The sequence below is a fragment of the Elephas maximus genome, chromosome 19 (genome assembly GCF_024166365.1).
Source record: "Elephas maximus indicus isolate mEleMax1 chromosome 19, mEleMax1 primary haplotype, whole genome shotgun sequence".
Classification (NCBI taxonomy): Eukaryota; Metazoa; Chordata; class Mammalia; order Proboscidea; family Elephantidae; genus Elephas; species Elephas maximus.
Genome location: NC_064837.1, coordinates 56,297,546 through 56,317,481, shown reverse-complemented (window position 1 = coordinate 56,317,481; position 19,936 = coordinate 56,297,546). Strand labels below are relative to the sequence as shown.

The following is a 19,936-nucleotide window of genomic DNA, read 5'->3' as shown; positions in this document are numbered from 1 at the left end:
GACCTGAGCCAGCAGCCTTCTTTCTGATCTAATTCTGGGATTTGCCAGCTTCTGCAGTCCCATGGGCCAGCAGCCTATCATCTGACCTGATTCACCACCCTCTGCAGTCTTGTGAATCAGCAGCCTGCCATCTAACCTGATTTGCCAGCTTCCACAGCCTTGTGAGCCAGCAGCCTGTCATCTGGCCTGCCGATTTGGGTTTGTTGGCCCCTGCAGACATGTAAGTCAGGAGAAGCCTATGCCTGACCCACAGATTTAGGACTTGCCAGCCTCCACAACCATGTGAGCCGTTTCCTTGATATGGTTAGTGAGTTCTGTGAGATGTTGCAGCAAATTACAGAACCTAAACACAGGAGAGAAAGCACTGAGGAGAGGAGGAGTAGTTGATGTTAGAGATGATTGAGTGGTACAGCAGTTTGAAAAGGGTGGACTTCTGAGACATTTTTAACCTCCACCTTATAGGCACAAGCTTTGTGCTGATCCTTATAAAAGAAATTATTCATTTACATGCCAACATATCTAGGAATGAAGTATTATGGAATTTACTCTCTCTCACATGGTTGGCAAGAAAAATTTATTTGTTTATGTATTTTTTTTTCTTTAAAAAAATCTTATCTCACCAACAAAGAGAACTTTGAAAAGGAAGTCGGGAAAACAGTACCAGTATAATAGCCTGTAAAAAGATAAAATACTTAGGAATAAATCTAACCAGTGATGCAAAAGCCTGTACAAATAAAACTACAAAACACTATGACAAGAAACCAAAAGAGACCTACATAGGAAAAACATACCATGCTCGTGCATAGGAAGACTCAGCATTGTGAAGATGCCAATTCTACCCAAAGCAATCTACAGATATAATGCAATCCAGATTCAAATACCAACAGCATTCTATAACGAGATGGAAAAACTAATCACTAACTTTATATGGAAAGAAAAGAGGCCCTGGATAAGCAAAGCAGTATAGAATAAAAAGAACAAAGTAGGAGCCTCCACACTACCTAATCTCAGAACCTACCATATAGCTATGGTATCAAAACAGCCTAGTACTGGTACAACGACAGACACATAGACCGATGGAATAGAATCAAGAAGCCGGATGTAAATCCATCCACCTTTGGTCAGCTGATCTTTGACAAAGGACCAAAGTCCATTAAATGGGGAAAAGACAGTGTTTTTAACAAATGTTGCTGGCAAAACTGGATGTCCATCTGTAAAAAAAAAAAAAATGAAACAGAACCTATACCTCACACCATACACAAAAATTCAGAGTGGATCAAAGACCTAAATATACAACTTAAAACGATAAAGATCATGGAAGAAAGAATAGGGACAACACTAGGGGTCCTAATACATGGCATAAATTCAATACAAACCATAACTAGCAATGCACAAACACCAGAAGAGAAACTAGATAACTGAGAGACTTCACCAAAAAAGTAAAAAGAGAACCTACAGACTGGGAAAAAAATTTTGGCTACAACATATCTGACAAGGGTCTAATTTCTAAAATGTGTAGAATACTTCAACACCTCAATAACAAAAAGACAAATAACCCAGTTAAAAGATGGGCAAAGGATAAAAACAGGCACTTCACCAAAGAGGACATTCAGGCAGCTAACAGACACATGAGGACATGCTCACTGTCATTAGCCATTATTTTTTTTTTTTTTTTAGAGACATTCAAATCAAAACTACGATGAGATACCATCTCACCCGATGTTACTGGCACTAATCAAAGAAAACAAAATAACAAATGTTGGAGAGGTTTCGGGGAGATTGGCATTCTTATACACTGCTGGTGGGAATATAAAATGGAACAAGCACTATGGAAAATGATAGAGTGCCTCCTTAAAAAGTTAGCAACTAAAAATACCATATGATCCAGCAATCCCACTCCTAGGAAATAAGAACTGTCACAAGAATAGACATATTGCAACCAATGTCATGAAACAATTTGTGTATAAATTTTTGAATGAGAAACTAATTTGCACTGTAATGCTGTAATGCTCATTGCAGCATTATTCACAATAGTGAAAAGATGGAAACAACTTAAGTGCCCATCAACAGATGAATGGATAGACAAATTATGGTATATACACAAAATGGAATACTACGCAAGGATAAAGAACAATGATGAATCCACAAAACATCTCACAACATGAATGAATCTGGAGGGCATTAGGCTGAGTGAAATAAGTCAATCACAAAAGAACAAATATTGTGTGAGCCCACTATTATAAAAACCCAAGAAAAGGCTCACACACAGGAAAAAAAAATCTTTGATGGTTACGAGGGAGGGGAGGTGTGGGAAGAGGAAATCACTAACTATATAGTAGACAAGTGTTAACTTTGGTGAAGGGAAAGACAATACACAATGTAGGGGAAGTCTGCACAACTTGACCAGGGTAAAGTCATAGAAGCTTTCTAGACACATCTAGATACCTTGAGGGACCAGGTTACTGGGGCTGAGGGCTGGGGACCATGGTCTTGGGGGACATCTAGGTCAGTTAGCATAATATAGTCTATAAAGAAAATGTACTACATCCTACTTTGGTGAGTAGCATCTAGTGTCTTAAAAGCTTACCAGCAGCCATCTAAGATACATCTATTGGTCCTATCCCATGTGGAGCAAAGGAGAATGAAGAAAACCAAAGACACAAGGAAAATATTAGTCCAAAGGACTAATGGGCCACATGAACCACAGCCTCTGCCAGGCTGATCCCAGAAGAACTAGATGGTGCCTAGCTAACACCACCAATGGCTCTGACAGGGATCACAGTAGAGGTTCCTAGACAGAGTGGGAGAAAAATGTAGAACAAAATTCAAATTCACAAAAAAAGACCAGACTTACTGATCTGACACAGACTGGAGAAACCCCCCCGAGACAATGGCCCCTGGACACCCTGCTAGCTTAGAACCTAAGCCACTCCCAAAGTCTACCTTTCAGCCAAAGATTACACAGGCCCGTAAAACAGTTTAACACATGTCAGGAGCATATTTCTTAGTTCTATCAAGTATACGAGACCAAATGGGCAACACCTGCCCAAAAGCAAAGACAACAAGGCAGGAAGGGGTAGAAAAACTGGACAAATGGACATGGGGAACCTGGGGTGTAAAGGGAAAAGGGGAGAGTGCTGGCACATTGTTGGGATTGCAATCAAATGTCATACAACAATTTGTGTATAAATTTTTGAATGAGAAACTAACTTGAGCTGTAAACTTGCACCTAAAGCACAATTAAAAAAAAATTTTTTTTGTAAAAAACAAAACAAAGAAGTGACAAAGTATACCTGGGGCAGTGAATAGCTTCAGAAAAAAAAAAAAAATCTTACAAAAGTTGAGGACATATTTACAGCAATGAGTTGTCAACTAACTTATTCAGGGTCACACAGAGTTTTACTTTTGGTAGCCAGGAAGATGAAGTTTTCAGTCATCTCTCCCTTCTCAGTGATATTCTGATTTCATTAATGAAACATGAAAATGCTATCCTAATCGTGACTCTTAGTAATGTCAATATTGATTCTGTTCACCCAAAAGATGTTTGTAAAGAGGAGACTTTTAAATTTCAGAAATCTTAGGTTCTCTATAAGTGATTTAACACTCTGGGTTTTGTCCTGACATTTTGAAAAGGCAGATGGAGATGGTTCAGGCTAGATTTCTAAATGTATATCCCTTCTAAGGGTTCAATCCCAGGTTATGTACTTTGCCTACATGTTTCTAGAACACCCTACCCGTGCCTCCCCAACCACAGCACTTATTATGCTGTATTATAATGGCCCACTTAACTGTCTCTCCAACTAGTTTAAAGCTCTGTGAGGGCACACACCAAGTCTTTCTTGTTCATGTTTGTATCCAGAATACCTGACAGATAGAGGATGCTCAAAAAAAGTTTGTGTTGAATGACTGAACGAAAAATAAGTCATTAAACCAAATCAGGAACAAGACAAGAATGCCCGCTATTACCTCTGCTATCTAACATTCTAGAGAGACTAGACAATGCAATAGGCAGAGAAAAAGACTGTTCACTTTGGCAGCACACATTATAAAGTTGGAATAATAGAGAAGATAAGCAGGCTCCTGCATAATGATGGCATGCAAATTTGTGAAGCCTCCCACAGTTTTCTTCCTTTGTGTAAGAAAGAAGTGGAAATTAAGAAGTATACATCTGTGTGCTTATTTTGTAAAAAGAAACGCAGGAAGGACAAACGGAACTAATGAGATTGGTTACCTACACGGGTGGATGGAAACGGGGTGGAGAGGTGGAGAGAGAACCAATCCTCCTCTGAGTAAAGCTTTTTATATAGTTTGACTTTTAGAATCACGTTAATATTTTGTACACTCAAAAATAATAAAAGCAAGTCAACAAGGATTGGAGGTGGGGAGACTCTAAAATAAGAATATAAACAGAAATGAATGAACCTAACTATATTTTAAGTGAATAAAATAGTGGGGGGAAAAAGTAACCCAAGGAACTCTTCGTTACTCAGTATTTTGACAAAGTCTAAAGACAAAAACAACTGTAAACAAAATTGAATCCTAAACCATGGGTTTGATTTTTGCAGTAGTATGGGAGAAAGATGGGACGGTCTGCTCCTGAAAAGATTTATAGCCTTGGAAACACTATGGGGCAGTTCTACTCTGTCCTATAGTGTTGCTATGAGTCGGAATCGACTTGATGGTAGTGGTTTTACAGGCCAGCAATACTGAAACTGTTTTCTATGTAATGGCAGTTCGAGCAAATGAGCAAATATACTGAAGATAATGGGAACCAGGTTTCTTACATCTGGAGAAGGAGGTTATAAGTATGCAAAGGGAAAAAACCAAAATGTACCCTGTGATGCATTGGAAATATCAGTATGACTTCATGATTTTTATACAGATATAATACGTGTGTATATGTATAAAGCTCTGTCCCCTATAACAGAACCTAGACGCAATGACACCTCAGTAGCAAAGAATACACCTAGTACCCAGATCTTGTTTTTTTTGTTGTTGTGCTTTAGGTGAAAGTTTACAGCTCAAGTTAATTTCTCATACAAAAATTATACATGTATCGTTATGTGTCACTAGTTGCAATCCCTATGTGATACCACACTCTCCCTTTCCAACCTGGGCTTCCCGTGTCCCTCCATCCAGCTCCTGTCCCTTCCTGCCTTCTTATCCTGCCTCCAGACAGGAGCCGCCCATTTGTTCTCCTGTACCTGCTTAAACTAAGAAGTACACTCTTCACGAGTATTATCTTATGTTATATAGTCCAGTCTAATTTTTGCCTGAAGAGTGGGCTTTGGGAACGGTTTTAGTTCTGAGTTAACAGAGCATCCGGGGGCCATGGCTTTGGGGGTTCCTCCAGTCTGAGTCAGACCATTAAGTCTGGTCTTTTTACGTGAATTTGAGTTCTGCACCCCACTTTCCTCCTGCTCTATCAGGGACTGTCTGTTGTCTTCCCTGTCAGAGAAGTCATTTGATGGTAGCCAGGCACCATCTGGTCCCAGGTGGAGTCTCTGGTTTATGTGGCCCTTTTGTCTCTTGGGCTAACATTTTCCTTGTGTCTTTGGTGTTCTTCATTCTCCTTTGCTCCAAGTGGGTTGGACTAATTGATGCATCTAAGATGGCCGCTCACAAGCTTTTAAGATCCCAGACACCACTCAGGAAAGTGGGATGCGGAACATTTTCTTAACAAAGTTTGTTAAGCCAGTTGACCTAGATGTCCCCCAAAACCATGGTCCCCAGACTCCAGCCCCTGCTACTCTGTCCCTCGAAGTGTTTGGTTGTATTCAGGAAACTTCTTAGCTTTTGGTTTAGTCCAGTTATGCTGACTTCCCCCTTATTGTGTGTTGTCCTTCCCCTCACCTAAGATGATTCTTGTCTACTATTTAGTTAATGAATCCCCTCTCCCTCCCTCTTCACCCTCATAACTGTCAAAGAATGTTTTCTTCTGTGTTTAAACCTTTTCTTGAGTTCTTTTAATAGTGGTCTTATACAGTATTTGTCCTTTTGCAACTGACTAATTTCACTCAGCGTAATGCCCAGATCTTGTTTTCTAAGTACTACTTCCCACTAAAAGAAATCAGAGCTGCTTAGAGAAATGGTAGATTCTGAGGCTGGGGCAAGGAAAGTACAGGATGAGCCTAGAACACCTTGTTATGCCAAAAAGTAACAAAGAACTCAACAAAGTGTCATGATGGTGACATGTCAAAAGCATGAGAACTTGCTTAAAGGGTCTCCCCCTGGCCCAATTTGGGACGATTTGAACATCAACATAAATATTGACAGTAATAGATTATAACCCATTGAGTAAAATAAGAATCCATGAGTCCATAGTGCTATAAATAAAGAAAAGGAAAAATAAGTAAATGGAGGAAAGGAAAAGATCTTCCTTACAGTAGAATGCCAACTAATAAATGTAGAAGGAATAACAGAAAATGTAAAAGAAAATCACCACTTCCAACCATCGTGATGATTAGATTAGGCAGAAATCATCACTGGATACTAAAGCCATCAAGTGAAAGTTTGATGAGGAACATGATATTTGTATACTCTCAAAGTATCTCTCCACAAATTATTTATTAAGTAAAAAGAGAAAAATAATTATTTTACAATAGAGAAACATGGCAGATACCACCTTAACCAAGTGTTCTTAACGTAATCAATTCTGGAGCAAATCATCATTAATGATGCTGATGTACTGAAAAGGACACAACCTCACTTCTGTGGTATTCCTGCCAAAAAATGCATAACCTGAACCTAATCATAAGGAAACATCAGACAGACCCAAATCGATGGGATTCTATAAAATAACTGGCCTTTGCTCTCTAAAATGTCAAGGTCATGAAAGACAAAGGCTGATGCATTGTTTTTGGTTAAAGGAGACTAAAGAGACAACCAAATTCAGTATGTGACCCTGAATTAGACCCTGAACTTGGGAGGTAAATAGCCAATATGATATTACTGGGATAAACTCAGCAAAATTTGAAAATGGACTGCAGATTAAGGTAATAGTATTATGTCATTGTTAAATTTCCTGATTTTGATCATTATGCTGTTGTTATGTAAGAGAATGTCCTTGTTCTTCAGAAAGTCACACTGAAATATTTAGGGGAGAGGGCCATGATGTCTACAGCATACTCTGAATGTGAATGACCAAGGAAATAGAGCAAGTGTTAACAATTGGGGAATCTGGATAAAGAATATTCTGGAGTTTTTTATACTATTCTTGTAATTTTTCTGTAAGCTTGAAATGATTTTAAAAATTACAATGATTTTTTTAATAGAAATAAAAAAAGTTAAACAGAAGAGGAAATAGTGGTATAAGGAAAGTAACCAAAGATGCATAATATTTTTTTTTATTTGCATATAACCCATTGCCATCAAGTCAATTTGGACTCATAGCAACCCTAGAGGACAGAGTAGAACTGCCCCATAGAGTTTCCAAGGAGCACCTGGTGGATTCGAACTGTGGACCGTTTGGTTAGTAGCCATAGCATTTAACCACCACGCCTCCAGGGCTTCCTATTTGCGCGTAGTATGTCTAAATTGAAAATCTAAGAGAATCTACAAATAGTTAAAACTATTGAATCCAGCAGGGTTATTAAATAGAAGATCAACATATAAATATCAATAGTGTCCCCATATATCAATAATAATTAATTACCAAAAAACCAAACCCATTGCCCTTAAGTCGATTCTAACTCATAGTAACCTTGTAGAACTGCCCCGTAGGGTTTCCAAGGAGCGGCTGGGTGGATTTCAACTGCTCATGTTTTGGTTAGCAGTTAAGTTCTTAACTGCTGAGCCACCAGGGCTCCAATAATCAATTAGAAGAATATAATTTTAAAAAAGATCCCATTAATAATACCGACACAACTCTCAGGTACCTAGGAAACAAATCTAAATTTTATAGAGAAAGTTATTATTAAGAAACATAACAGAAGACTTTAACAAATGGTAAAATACCCGATGTTCATTGGAAACTCTGGTCGTGTAGTGATTAAGAGCTATGGCTGTTAACCAAAAGCTCAGCAGTTCAAATCCACCAGGCACTCCCTGGAAACCCTATGAGGCAGTTCTACTCTGTCCTATAGGGCTGCTATAAGTGAAAATTGACTCAATGGCAGCGGGCTTAGTTTTTTTTTGTTGTTTTGGAGGAAAGGTGCTAACCTCTCAAATTTCTGAAATTTTCAGTTCCTACTTCTTTTCTACCACCCAGCATGGGGTATCCTCAGAGAAGAGTTGGTAAGAAGTCACATATCCCTCTCGGGTTCACATTTCCAGGGTAGGAAAGGGAGTGGTCACCAGCCTGAGCCCTGGACCCTCTGCCTAGTGGCCTCCTGCCTAGTTTCAGAGCCAATCTTTCTTTAGGTCTCATTCACCTAGGGGATGCTGCTTGGCACATCTCTGCTCCAAGAGGAAAGAGCCACCTGTCACTGTTGCAACAGGTCAGTAATCAACAGTACAGAAGCAGAATGGTGAAGGCATGAAGGTCGTAAGTGCTGGAGTCAGACCAAAAAAGACCAGCTGGGTTTAATTCTGGCTCAGCCAATTGTTAGGTACTGTCGAGTCAGTTCCAACTCACAGTGACCCTACGGTACAAGACAACAAAACACTGCCTGGTCCTGCGCCATCCTCACAATCGTTATGTTTGAGCCCATTGTTGCAGCCACTGTGTCAATCCATTCCATTGAAGGTCTTCCTCTTTTTCACTGACCCTCTATTTTACCAAGCATGATATCCATCTCCAGGGACTAGTCCCTCCTGAAAACAAGTCCAAGGTATTTGAGATGAAGTCTCAGCATCTTCACTTCTAAGGAGCATTCTGGCCGTACTTCCTCCAGGACAGATTTGTTCGTTCTTCTGGAAGTCCATGGCATATTCAGTATTCCTCTTCAACACCATAATTCAAAAGCATCAATTCTTCGGTCTTCCTTTTTCATCATTCAGCGTTTGCATGCATTTGAAGCAACTGAAAACACTATGGCTTGGGTCAGGTGCACTTTAGTCCTCAAAGTGACATTTTGCTTTTCAACACTTTAAAGAGGTCTTTTGTAGCAGATTTGCCCACTTGGCAGCTGGTTAAGGCAAGTTACTTTACCCCTTTTTGCCCCTGTAAAATGGGTGTAGTAATAGTTCCTTCGTACTCATAGGGTACTTGTGAGGATTAAATGAGTTAATCATGAAAAACGCTCAGAAGAGTGCTTGGTACATGTAACAGGTGCTCACCACCTTAGCTGTTATTGGTGTTTTCATATCTCATCAATTCTAAGGTGCCAATTATTTTTCATGTTTTAACAACCCTAATAATGGAATGCATCTTAGTGTTGATGGCATCTTACAATTATAAGTGGCAGCATTTTTTTCTTTCTTGGTGGTACAGTTGGGGGAGTCTTGTTGAAGGAGCCCTGATGGCATAATGGTTAAGCGCTCAGCTGCTAACCAAAATGTTGGTGGTTCAAACCCACCCAGCGGCTCCATGGGAGAAAGAGCTGGCGATCTGCTTCCATAAAGATTACAGCCGTATGGGGTGGTCCTACTCTGTCACATGGGGTTGCTATGAGTCAATCAACTCAACGACACCCAACAACAGCAACAATAATGGAGTGCATCTTAGGGTTTGACAAATTCAGCATAATACTCTCCTCCTGCCCAAGATATTGAGATGTTTGTCACAAGCTCATGTCAGCACTGACTGTGCACATTGGAGCTGGATTCTGCCAAGGGAAAACCACTGAATAATAAGCTGTCCAGTCATTCAGGCCTGAAAGGTTGTTTGTTAACTTTGTTCTGGGCACTTCCTAGTAACGTGAGCAACCTGCTAGAGCTCTGAAAAGGGAACGGTTGAATCTTCCTCCATCATCTTTGTAAAATGAATCTCTCTCTAAAAATCCCAGGATGCCATCTCTCTGATAAACACTTTCAAGGACCAAGTTTCAGCTGTATTTTAGTCTTAAAAAAAAAAAAAAAAAGTGGGGCAAGGGGGTGATAGAAGCTGACCCTATGGAAAAGAAGTTAATGATTTCGCGGACGTGGTTTGGAAGCATTTTCTTCTGATGCACTGAAAACACTGCTTCCATCTTCTCCTCGGCTTGTGCACAGGCTCTGTGTTTTTACCACACAGAGTGTCAGCTGTTGCCCACCAAATTCTGTACTTGATTTCCTGAGACTAAACAATATTAGGAAACCCTGGTGGCATAGTGGTTAAGTGCTAGGGCTGCTAACCAAGAAATCAGTAGTTCAAATCCGTCAGGCACTCCTTGGAAACTCTACGGGGCAGTTCTACTCTGTCCTATAGGGTCACTATGAGTCGGAATCGACTCGACAGCGGTGGTGGTGGTGTTGGGTGGAAACAATATTAAACTATTAAATCATATTTCTCTGCTAATACCTATTGAAAGCCTGTTTATATCCCATCAGATTTTACAGCCATTTGGTACATAAACCTATTAAATACAAACTTCATCTGAGCTGCATCTGAAATTTTTTTCTCTTGTTCCCAGCCCTCCAAAGAGGCAGTCATAAATACCTTTGTAATATGCAGGTCATTATCTGGAGTAATTTTAATTATCTTTAGCTATGCCAATCAGGTTATTAATAAAATAGATGTTGAAAAGCATCAACTAAAGGTTGTCATGGGATACATAGTCAGGGATGACACCAAGTAATTGACCATTTGGCGGTAGAAAGTTTTATTATTACTCATACCCAGGTTCAAAGAAGATCAGAAATCTGTCACTGAGTTGCGTATGTTATTAACTCAATGTAACTTTGGTTGGCGTGTCAAAGTTAGAGTGAAATATTGGAATGAAATATGAAACGTATTAATGAAGGTCTTCAGGAATGAAGGACACTGGGAAGATTGATTTTCTTAGTAACTTAATTTTGAGCTAAGGGCGAAGGCTTATTTTCAGCACCTAGCTAAATTTGCTTAGAACCATCTGGATCCCTTGGACTAGATGATGTTAAAACAAACACACCAGTTGCACGCACGTATGCCTTTGTTGAGGCTTTTTGTAACAGTCTGAAATACAAAACACTGTTGCTTAAAAAGTGGGGAGAAGTCACGCAGTACCCAGGAACGACTTAATAATCTTCTTTGGCTAAGAGTTCATATAACTGCATGTTGCTTCCTCTTCCTAAGATTTGCTCTGACTATTGGAAAAACCTATTCTCTCATATAATTAAGGATAAAAAACTAATTAGTGACTCCCTTTGGGTACAGATTTTTGAGAGCTATGTTTCATGCCACGTTTATTCTTTAACTGCCCTGAAGACTGCATCTTCTGGTACCTGCTTTGTCAATTTACACTAGGGGGTATTGAGTAACAGAATGTACAATGGGTAAAAATTATTATTATGCACTTGTAAAATAGGACTGTCCAATGTAAAAGACCTTTCCAACTCTGTATGCTTTATCTTGTACTAAACCAGTACCCTTACAGATAACAGGTGTTTAGTTACACTGGACAAAGTCAAGGAGTGGTTTTACTGGGTAAACCATTCAGGGACTTTAACAGCTTTCTTCTGCTAGAAAGCTAGGGTCATGTACTTGAAGAGTCCTACCGTGTTTCAAGGACAGTCAGCCCCAACCTGAGAAATGGAGAAGTCCGAGCTGTTTTCAACAGACCTAGATTTACTCAAGTTGTTCCCAACCTTTATTCTAAACCAAGAAGAGTGTAAAGACTTTTGGTTTAAAGGCTGTTCCCCTGAGTGTTCCTTACTCTCTAGAGGTCTAGTAAATTCTTGTAGTTTAAGGGGGAACTTGAATTTTCCTTACTTCCTTGGATCAGTCTTTTAAAATGATCGTGAATGTTCTGAACCAAATAGTTGACATAAACCCTCTATCAAAGTTTCTGAAAGGTAATAGATGTTTAGCAAATGGTAGTTCTCTCCCTTAACCCCTAGTCTTAACTTCCTAATGGAAATCTGAGATATCCTTGTTTTTGCAGGACGCGTTGAAAGGGGACGGTTTTCTCAATGGCACATTAATTCATTGTGCAAGAAACATCTGCTGAATATCTACTTGGCACCAGGAGTTCCCAGTCTAATAGGGAGACAAGTATTGTAATTGCAGCATGATATGATAGGTGCTATACAGAACAGAGGATGAAGAATGAGACTAGAGAGATAGGCAGGCTTGTGTGTGGGGAGACTCATTGGGAAAACAGGAAACTTTTTCAGCAGATCAGATGAGAGAAGGTGCAGCTCAAAATTTAAAGCAGTAGAAATGGAGAAGAGAATATTATGTAACTAGGAAGAGGGAGAGTCGTTGGGTCTTGGTACCTGACTAGATTTGGAGACGTGATGGGGTGATTGGCTCAGGCAAGTTTTTCACTAGCAATAATAGGTACAAGAAGTCAATGAAGGGATCTAAAACACTGAGGGAAAACTGTCAACATATGTGGCTAAACTAACACTCAGATTGAATTTATGGGGACTAAGAAAAAAAAAATTTTTTTTTTTTTTTAAGAGAATTTACCACCCACAGGATGGAACTTAAATGAGAAGAAAAGTGAACCCAGAGGAAGGCATAGGATACAAGAAACAAATGTGGACCCTTCAATTGACAACATGTCAGGAAATCAACTCTTGACTGTAAAATACTGAGAGGAAGGACCCAGTAGGTGAATGAGAGTTTGGAATTAGAAGAGGAAGAGTCTGCTCCCTGAAGCCAGAGAGAGAATGGGCTTCATGAACCTCCTAGCTAAGAGGAAAGACCAAAGGGCAGGGGAGATAAGGGTATGTATGTAGGGAGGGATCCCTGGATGGTACAAATAGCTGCTAACCAAAAGGTTGGAGGTTCGAGTCCATCCAGAGGCATCTCAGAAGGAAGACCTGGAGATGACATCTGAAAAATCAGCCTATGGAGCACAGTTCTATTCTGACAACAAGGGGTTGTCATGAGTCAGAGCGGACTCAAGAGTAACTGGCAGGGAGGTTAAGGAGGGGTAAGAAGTCATGGGAGTTAGTGTCTGATGGCCTCTGGTTTCCCTGTAATATAGGAAGAAGGGCCATCTGCTGAAAGGGAAGGAGGCCAAGAGGACTTAACAAGGGTGATGAATTGGGTTACTAGGTTTAAGGACTTAGGACCATAGTCTCGGGGGGCAACTGAGTCAACTGGTATAACATAGCTTGTAAAGATAATATTCTACATCCTAGTTTGGTGAGTAACATCTGCAGTCTTAAAAGCTTGCAAGTGACCATCTAAGATACAACTATTGATCTCTACGCATCAGGAGCAAAAGAGAAAGAAGGAAACCAAAGACTCAAAGGAGAAAATAGTCTATAAGACTAATAGTCTACATGAACCACAGCCTCACCTACCGCGAGACCAGAACTAGGTGGTGCCCGGCTACCACTACTGACCATTCTGACCAGGGGTACAATAGAGAGTCCCGGATAGAATGGGAGAAAAATGTAAAACAAAACTCAAATTCCTAAAAAGGGCCAGACTTACTGGAGTGGTAGAAACTAGAGGAACCCCTGAGATTATCACCCTAGGATACCCTTTAAGCTTGGAAGTCAAACCACTCCCAGCGGTCACCTCTCAGCGAAATGACAGAGTGGCTCCCAAAATAAATAATATCACCCCTTGAGTACTGTGCTCCTGTAAACAATCATCTAAATGAGGCCTAACAGTCAACATTTACCCCAGACCAAAGGTGAGAAGATAAAGGAGGACAAGGAAGCTAGATTAATGGAAACAGAACAAGCAGAATGGAAATAATGAGAATGCTGACATGCTGTGAAAAGTGTAACCAATGTCACTAAATAATATGTATAGAAATTGTTAAATGAAGACCTAATTTGCTATGGAAATTTTCTCAAAATCACAATTAAATATTTTTAAAAAAGAAGGGCAATGAAGGCTTAAGATAGCTTTTGTGGGAAATGAATGAGGGAACCAACTGAAGCAGAGTAAAAGAATTGCTTTAAAGTGCTGGCAGTCTGGTGATTTGGGGAATTTTGAGTGAGTAGTACCTACAGGCTCAATTATTGTGTGATTTTCCAGCTGTGCTTAGCCGCATGTAGGAGCAGAGGAAATGGATGTATTGAGTCAGGATTCATTTTCAGGTTGGGTTCAGCAGGGTACAGAAAAATTGAGGGAGCAAGTGTAGGTTACTGAATTGAGCCTTGGAGTCTAGTGGAGGCTCTCAGGAGTTGGAGAGGTCGATACAGTGAAGGAGAAGGTGTTATTGGGGTGAGAGTGAGAAAATTGAGGTTGGAGTTGGAGAAAAAGTTACTAGGGTTTTAAGATTTCAGAAGTGGAACTCAACAATCCCACTCCTAGGTATATACCTAAAAGAACTGAAAACTAGTTCTTACATAATACATATACATAGCAGCATTATTCACAATAGACAACAGATGGAAGCAGCCCAATTGTCCATCAATGGATGAATGGGAAAACAAAATTGTGGTGTATACATATAAAAGAATATTATTCATCCTGGCCAACTGACTGGAAGAGATCCATCCATATTTATGGCTATTCCCAAGAAAGGTGATCCAACCTAATGCAGAAATTATTGAACAATATCATTAATATCACATGCAAGTAAAATTTGCTGAAGATCGTTCAAAAGTGGCTACAGCAGTATATCTACAGGGAACTGCCACAAATTCAAGCTGGATTCAGAAGAGGATGTGGAAACACGGATATCAGAGGGATCCCGGCCGAAAGCAGAGAATACCAGAAAGATGTTTACCTGTGTTTTATTGACTATGCAAAGGCATTCGACTGTGTGGATCATAACAAATTATGGATAACATTGCAAAGAATGAGAATTCCAGAACACTTAAGTCGTGCTCCTTGGGAACCTGTACATAGATCACGAGGCAATTGTTCTGACAGAACAAGGGGATACTGCATGGTTTAAAGTCAGGAAACGTGTGCATCAGGGTTGTATCCTTTCACCATACGTGTTCATTCTGTATCCTGAGCAGATAATCTGAGATGCTGGACTATATGAAGAAGAACAGGGCGTTAGGACTGGTGGAAGACTCATTAACAACCCGCGTTATACAGATGACGTTACCTTACTTGCTGAAAGTGAATAGGACTTGAAGCGCTTATTGATGAAGATCAAAGACTGCAGCCTTCAGTATGGATTACACCTCAACATAAAGAAAACAAAAATCCTCACAAATGGACCAATAAGCAATATGATATATGGAGAAAAGATTAAAGTTTTCAAGGATTTCATTTTATTTGGATCCACAATCAACACCCATGGAAGCATCAGTCAAGAAATCAAAAGATACATTGCATTGGGCAAATCTGCTGCAAAAGACCTCTTTAAAGTGTTGAAAAGCAAAGATGTCACTTTGAAGACTAAGGTGGGCCTGACCCAAGCCATGGTATTTTCAATCACATCATATGCATACAAAACCTGGACAGTGAATAAGGAAGGTAGAAGAATTGATGCCTTTGAATTGTGGCGTTGGCAAAGAATATTGCATGTACCATGGACCGCTAGAAGAATAAACAAACCTGTCTTGGAAGAAGTACAACCAGAATGCTCCTTAGAAACAAGGATATCGAGATTACGTCATACATATTTTGCATATGTTGTCAGGAGAGATCAGTCTCTGGAGAAGGACATCATGCTTGATAAAGTACAGAGTCAACGAAAAAGAGGTAGACTCCAAATGAGATGGATTGACACAGTAGCTACAACAATGGGCTCAAGGATAACCATGACTGTGGTCATCGTGCAGGACCAGGCAGTGTTTCGTTCTGTTGTGCATAGGGTCGCTATGAGTCGGAACCGATTCGATGGTACCTAACAGCTCACAACAATAGGAACACTGAAATCACAAAGGTGAACCTGAATTGTGGTAAACCAAAACTATGAACGTGGTCCAAGGTGTTCCTGTGAAGCAAGAAGTAGGGATAAGATGATCTGTAAAGAGCATCAACCAGCAATGAGGTGGAGCAGTTAGAAAGCATGAGCTTGGAAAGAGGAGGAACCTGAAAAGTGCCAGACATCCTGTAAGTGATCGAGAACCTCTAGGAATTTTAATGTGCTTTAAAGTTTTCTCCCAAGGAGTCTTTATAATCATTTTCTGGAAACGGATTGATTAATGCTTCTGAATATGCTTGCTGCTGCAATATTGAGCTCCATATTGCAAGAGAGAAGCCTATCTCTTCTCTCCATGCCCAGTGACCCCGCATATTGGACATATGTGCTGAACCATGGGGCCTGCGGCAGACTCTGAGCCACCTCGCACCAGAGCCAGTGGATTCATTTGATTAATCTGAACAGTAATCACAGAATTTAATAGTCATCTCACACCTTTTCTCCAGGTTCCAAAGTCCAGAGTCAGAGCCGCTTGCTGACTTGGATGATGACGGCAGGGCCCCATCTACTGGCCCTTTTGCAAAGTACAGGTGGAACAAGCCAGCTTGCCTATATCTCTTTTACCAGCAGGGAGAGTAGCTGGTAAACCAGCCGGCCCCAGTTTGGAAGGCTCCTCTTTAAACCTGGGCCCTTCTCTTTTTCTGATAATAATGATGATAGTAATGTGGACATTGACAGGACTGTTCCTTCACTGAGCATGAGTCCAGCATCATGCTCACCGACTGCAGACACACAACTGCAGACATGATCTCATTAAATCCTCAAAACCATCATTACCCCCATTTCATAGCCGAGACTGAAGCTTAGGAGCAAATGGTCTGCAAAAGGTCAAAGCTACCAAGTGTCAATCCTAGGACTTGATTCTACTTACATGAAATATCCAGAACAGGTAAATCCATACTAACAGGAAGCAAGTGGTTTCCAGGAGCTGGGAGCAGGGGCATGGGAAGTAACAGCTTAATGGGTAGGGGTTTCTTTTGGGGTGATAAAAATGTTTTGGAACTAGATAGAGGTTGCAGTTGTGCAACATTCTGAATGTACTAAATGCCCTGAATTGTTAATTTGAAAATAGTTCATTTTATGTTACGTGAATTTCACCTAAATAAAAAGAAGGAAGGAAAATCAACAACAACAAAAGAGAGGGAAGAAAAAGATTTCAGAAGTGAAATAGTTCCAGAAGTTGCAAGACCAGGGTAGGGCTTGAGATTGTTGTTGCTAGGTGCCATGGAGTTGAGTTCTCCTCATAGCAACCTCATGTGACAGAGTAGGGTTTTCTGTCACATAGGGTTTTCTAGGCTGGAATCTTTATGGGAGATCACCAGGTCTTTCTCCTGCATAGCAGCTGGGTGGGTTCAAACTGCCAACCTTTTGGTTAACAATGGCACACTTAACCACTGTGCCACTGGAACTCTTAGGTTTGGGGTAGGGGTAGCTAAAGTGGAATGGAAGTGAAGGTCATTGGAGGAGAACAAACTCTATTGTTAATGTGTTACGTTGGCTTTAAAAATGAAATTATAAGACTGCACATAGAGTCTGCTACCTGAGTTTTTGAAGCCTGGTTCAAGGTTTAGATTTTTACAGTGAGGACAGGAAATAGTGCCTTGAATCTCACAGAAGCAATGTCCAAAAATAAGTAATGTCTCCTAAGTTTTGCAGGATAGCAAATATTCCTGAAAGAAATTATATATAAGGCTAAGAATATCCCTTATCATTTTGTTGTTGTTTTCAAAAACTCTTTATTAGTGGGAATCTTCTCAGAAGTTCAGTGCCTTGTAAGGAGAGTTTATTAACTAGAATAGTCAGGAAAAATGGCATTTTAACCATGTCTTCAGTTTTTATAGATCTTCAAATGAGAGACTTAAGGACAGGGCTGGGTCATTGTAAGTCTGGCTCAAGTTGGACTTCCCAGGATTAGAAGGTGAGGCTGGTATACTTGGAGCAGGACACTGGTGTTCACGAGGAGGGAAGGTTTCTCATGAATAGGAACTGATTCAGAGAGAAGGAGGACCTAGGTGGGAACACCATGACAGGAAAGAAAGACTGGCCCAGAGACTCAAAGGTAAAGGAAATAAGTTAAAAATAAAACGAAGCTAATGATAAACCTAAGGGTCCCTTAACAGGAGCAAAGTTGAACCAAGATCTCTATTCCTAGAGCCCAACGTCAGAACAATTTCTTTTTCCTACCTTTTCGTCCCCACATGCCTTCCCCCATCAGAGACCAAGTGCCAAAGGACATCTCAAAATACCCACAGCCAGAACTAGTCAGCATGTCTCACCACAAGGGGAGAGAGACAGCTCAGTAAAAACCTCTGTCCTGACTGTGTATGGATTTTCCATAGTCTGCACAAGACCTTGGCCACAGTTGGCAGCCGCTATCCAGCCTGAGGATAGACCTTACTCCTGACTCTGGAGAGTCCTCACAGGGTTTACTGTGAAATTCCCTGGTTTTGCATATTCATCCTGAAAACCTCTTTTTTGTTTTTTTTTTTTAGGTTAAATATTGTTATTTTAAGTGATTTGTGTGTGTGTATGTGTGTGTTTTAGGTGAAAGTTTATAACTCAAGTTAATTTCTCGTTTAAAAATTCATACGTATATTGTTATGTGACCCATTCAACCAGCTCCTGTCCCTTTCTGCATTTTCATCTCACCTCTGGACTGGAGCTGCCCATTTAGCCTTGTGTATCTACTTGAACTAAGAAGCACACTCTTTGCGAGTATTATTTTGTTTGATAGTCCAATCTAATCTTTGTCTGAAGAGTTGGCTTCGGGAATGGTTTTTATTCTAGGTTAACAGAGAGTCCAGGGGCCATGTCTTCTGGGGTTCCTCTAGTCTGGTCTTTTTATGTGAAGTGAGTTCTGAACCCTACTTTTCTCCTGCTCCATCAGGGACTCTGTTGTGTTCCCTGTCAGGGCATCCCAACCTTTTCTTAAAGAAGATTTGAGCTAGGGAAAATTGCATTAGTGGCTCATGTATTTATGTCATCCTTCTAGATTTTATGAGTTATAAGTAAAGGGTCTGGAAACCCTGGTGGCGTAGTGGTTAAAAGCTACGGCTGCTAACCAAAAAGCTGGCAGGACAAATCCACCAGGTGCTCCTGGGAAACTCTGTGGGGCAGTTCTACTCTGTTCTGTAGGGTCGCTATGAGTCGGAATTGACTCGATGGCAAGGGGGTTGGTTTTGGTTTTGGAATCAAAGGCCATACCGTAAGTGCTTGTACTTGTTGAGGGCTATTCCAGGAGTCATCATGGACAATAAAATAAAATAATAATGGGACAGGAAGATGGCTCTTAAAACCAATCTGGGAAAGTCCTCCAGTGCCAGACAGAAAAATGCCTCCTGCATGGTACGCAGATATTCAAATGAGTTCAGGAGTTCCTGTCAGGCACCAGTACCAAAGAACACTTACCATTATGAAAGCGTTCTGCTATGTATTATCTCAGTTAACATTCATAACAACACCATAAGTGGGTATCGTTACGATCGGTTCACAGATAAAGGCATTACAATTGAGAGATTTTTAAAAATAAATTTCCCAAGTCTACACAGTTAATAACTGACAAAACTGAGGTCTCTGGCCTTTTGACTGTGTGTTCTTTGCTATTGCCATAGTCTACCTCAGCCGCCCAGAAGCAGATCTTATGGCCAGAGTGGACCTCAGCAGAGACCAGCTGAGATGGAGGCTTTCTGCCCTAAACTGACTGATTTTAATGGAACAATGGGTGATAAATGAGGGAGTTACTCAGTCGTTTGGTTGAAAAAATCTGCAGCGTGTAAACAAATATTACATAAGTCATGAGAAATGGGGCTGTACGAGATGAGGGAGGTGAGCAAAGAGAGAGAAATGAAGCTTGGGAAAAAACTCTCTTTGCAAGTACCCAACATGACATTTATCTTTTTGTTTTGTTTGTTTGTTTTTTAATTGCCATTAATAAGAGACCATTTTGCAGTCACATCCAAATTCAAATGCCTTCAAGGATGGGACAGTAGTTAAAGACACATCACGCTTAGACCCTGCTTTTCCAAAAATCCGTAAACCAAACCCATTGCCGTCGAATTGATTCCAACTCAGAGCTACTA

General features: G+C 40.4%; 1 protein-coding gene and 1 non-coding gene across 2 annotated transcripts in view; both read left to right on the top strand.

Moving 5' to 3' along the window:
- Nucleotides 1–19,936, top strand: part of PITPNC1 (phosphatidylinositol transfer protein cytoplasmic 1) — a 315,611-nt gene that overhangs the window by 222,867 nt on the left and 72,808 nt on the right. The window lies entirely within an intron of this gene.
- LOC126063333 (U6 spliceosomal RNA) lies at nt 4,024–4,125 on the top strand. Its single transcript, XR_007514276.1, has one exon. It is a non-coding gene; the product is annotated as a U6 spliceosomal RNA (small nuclear RNA).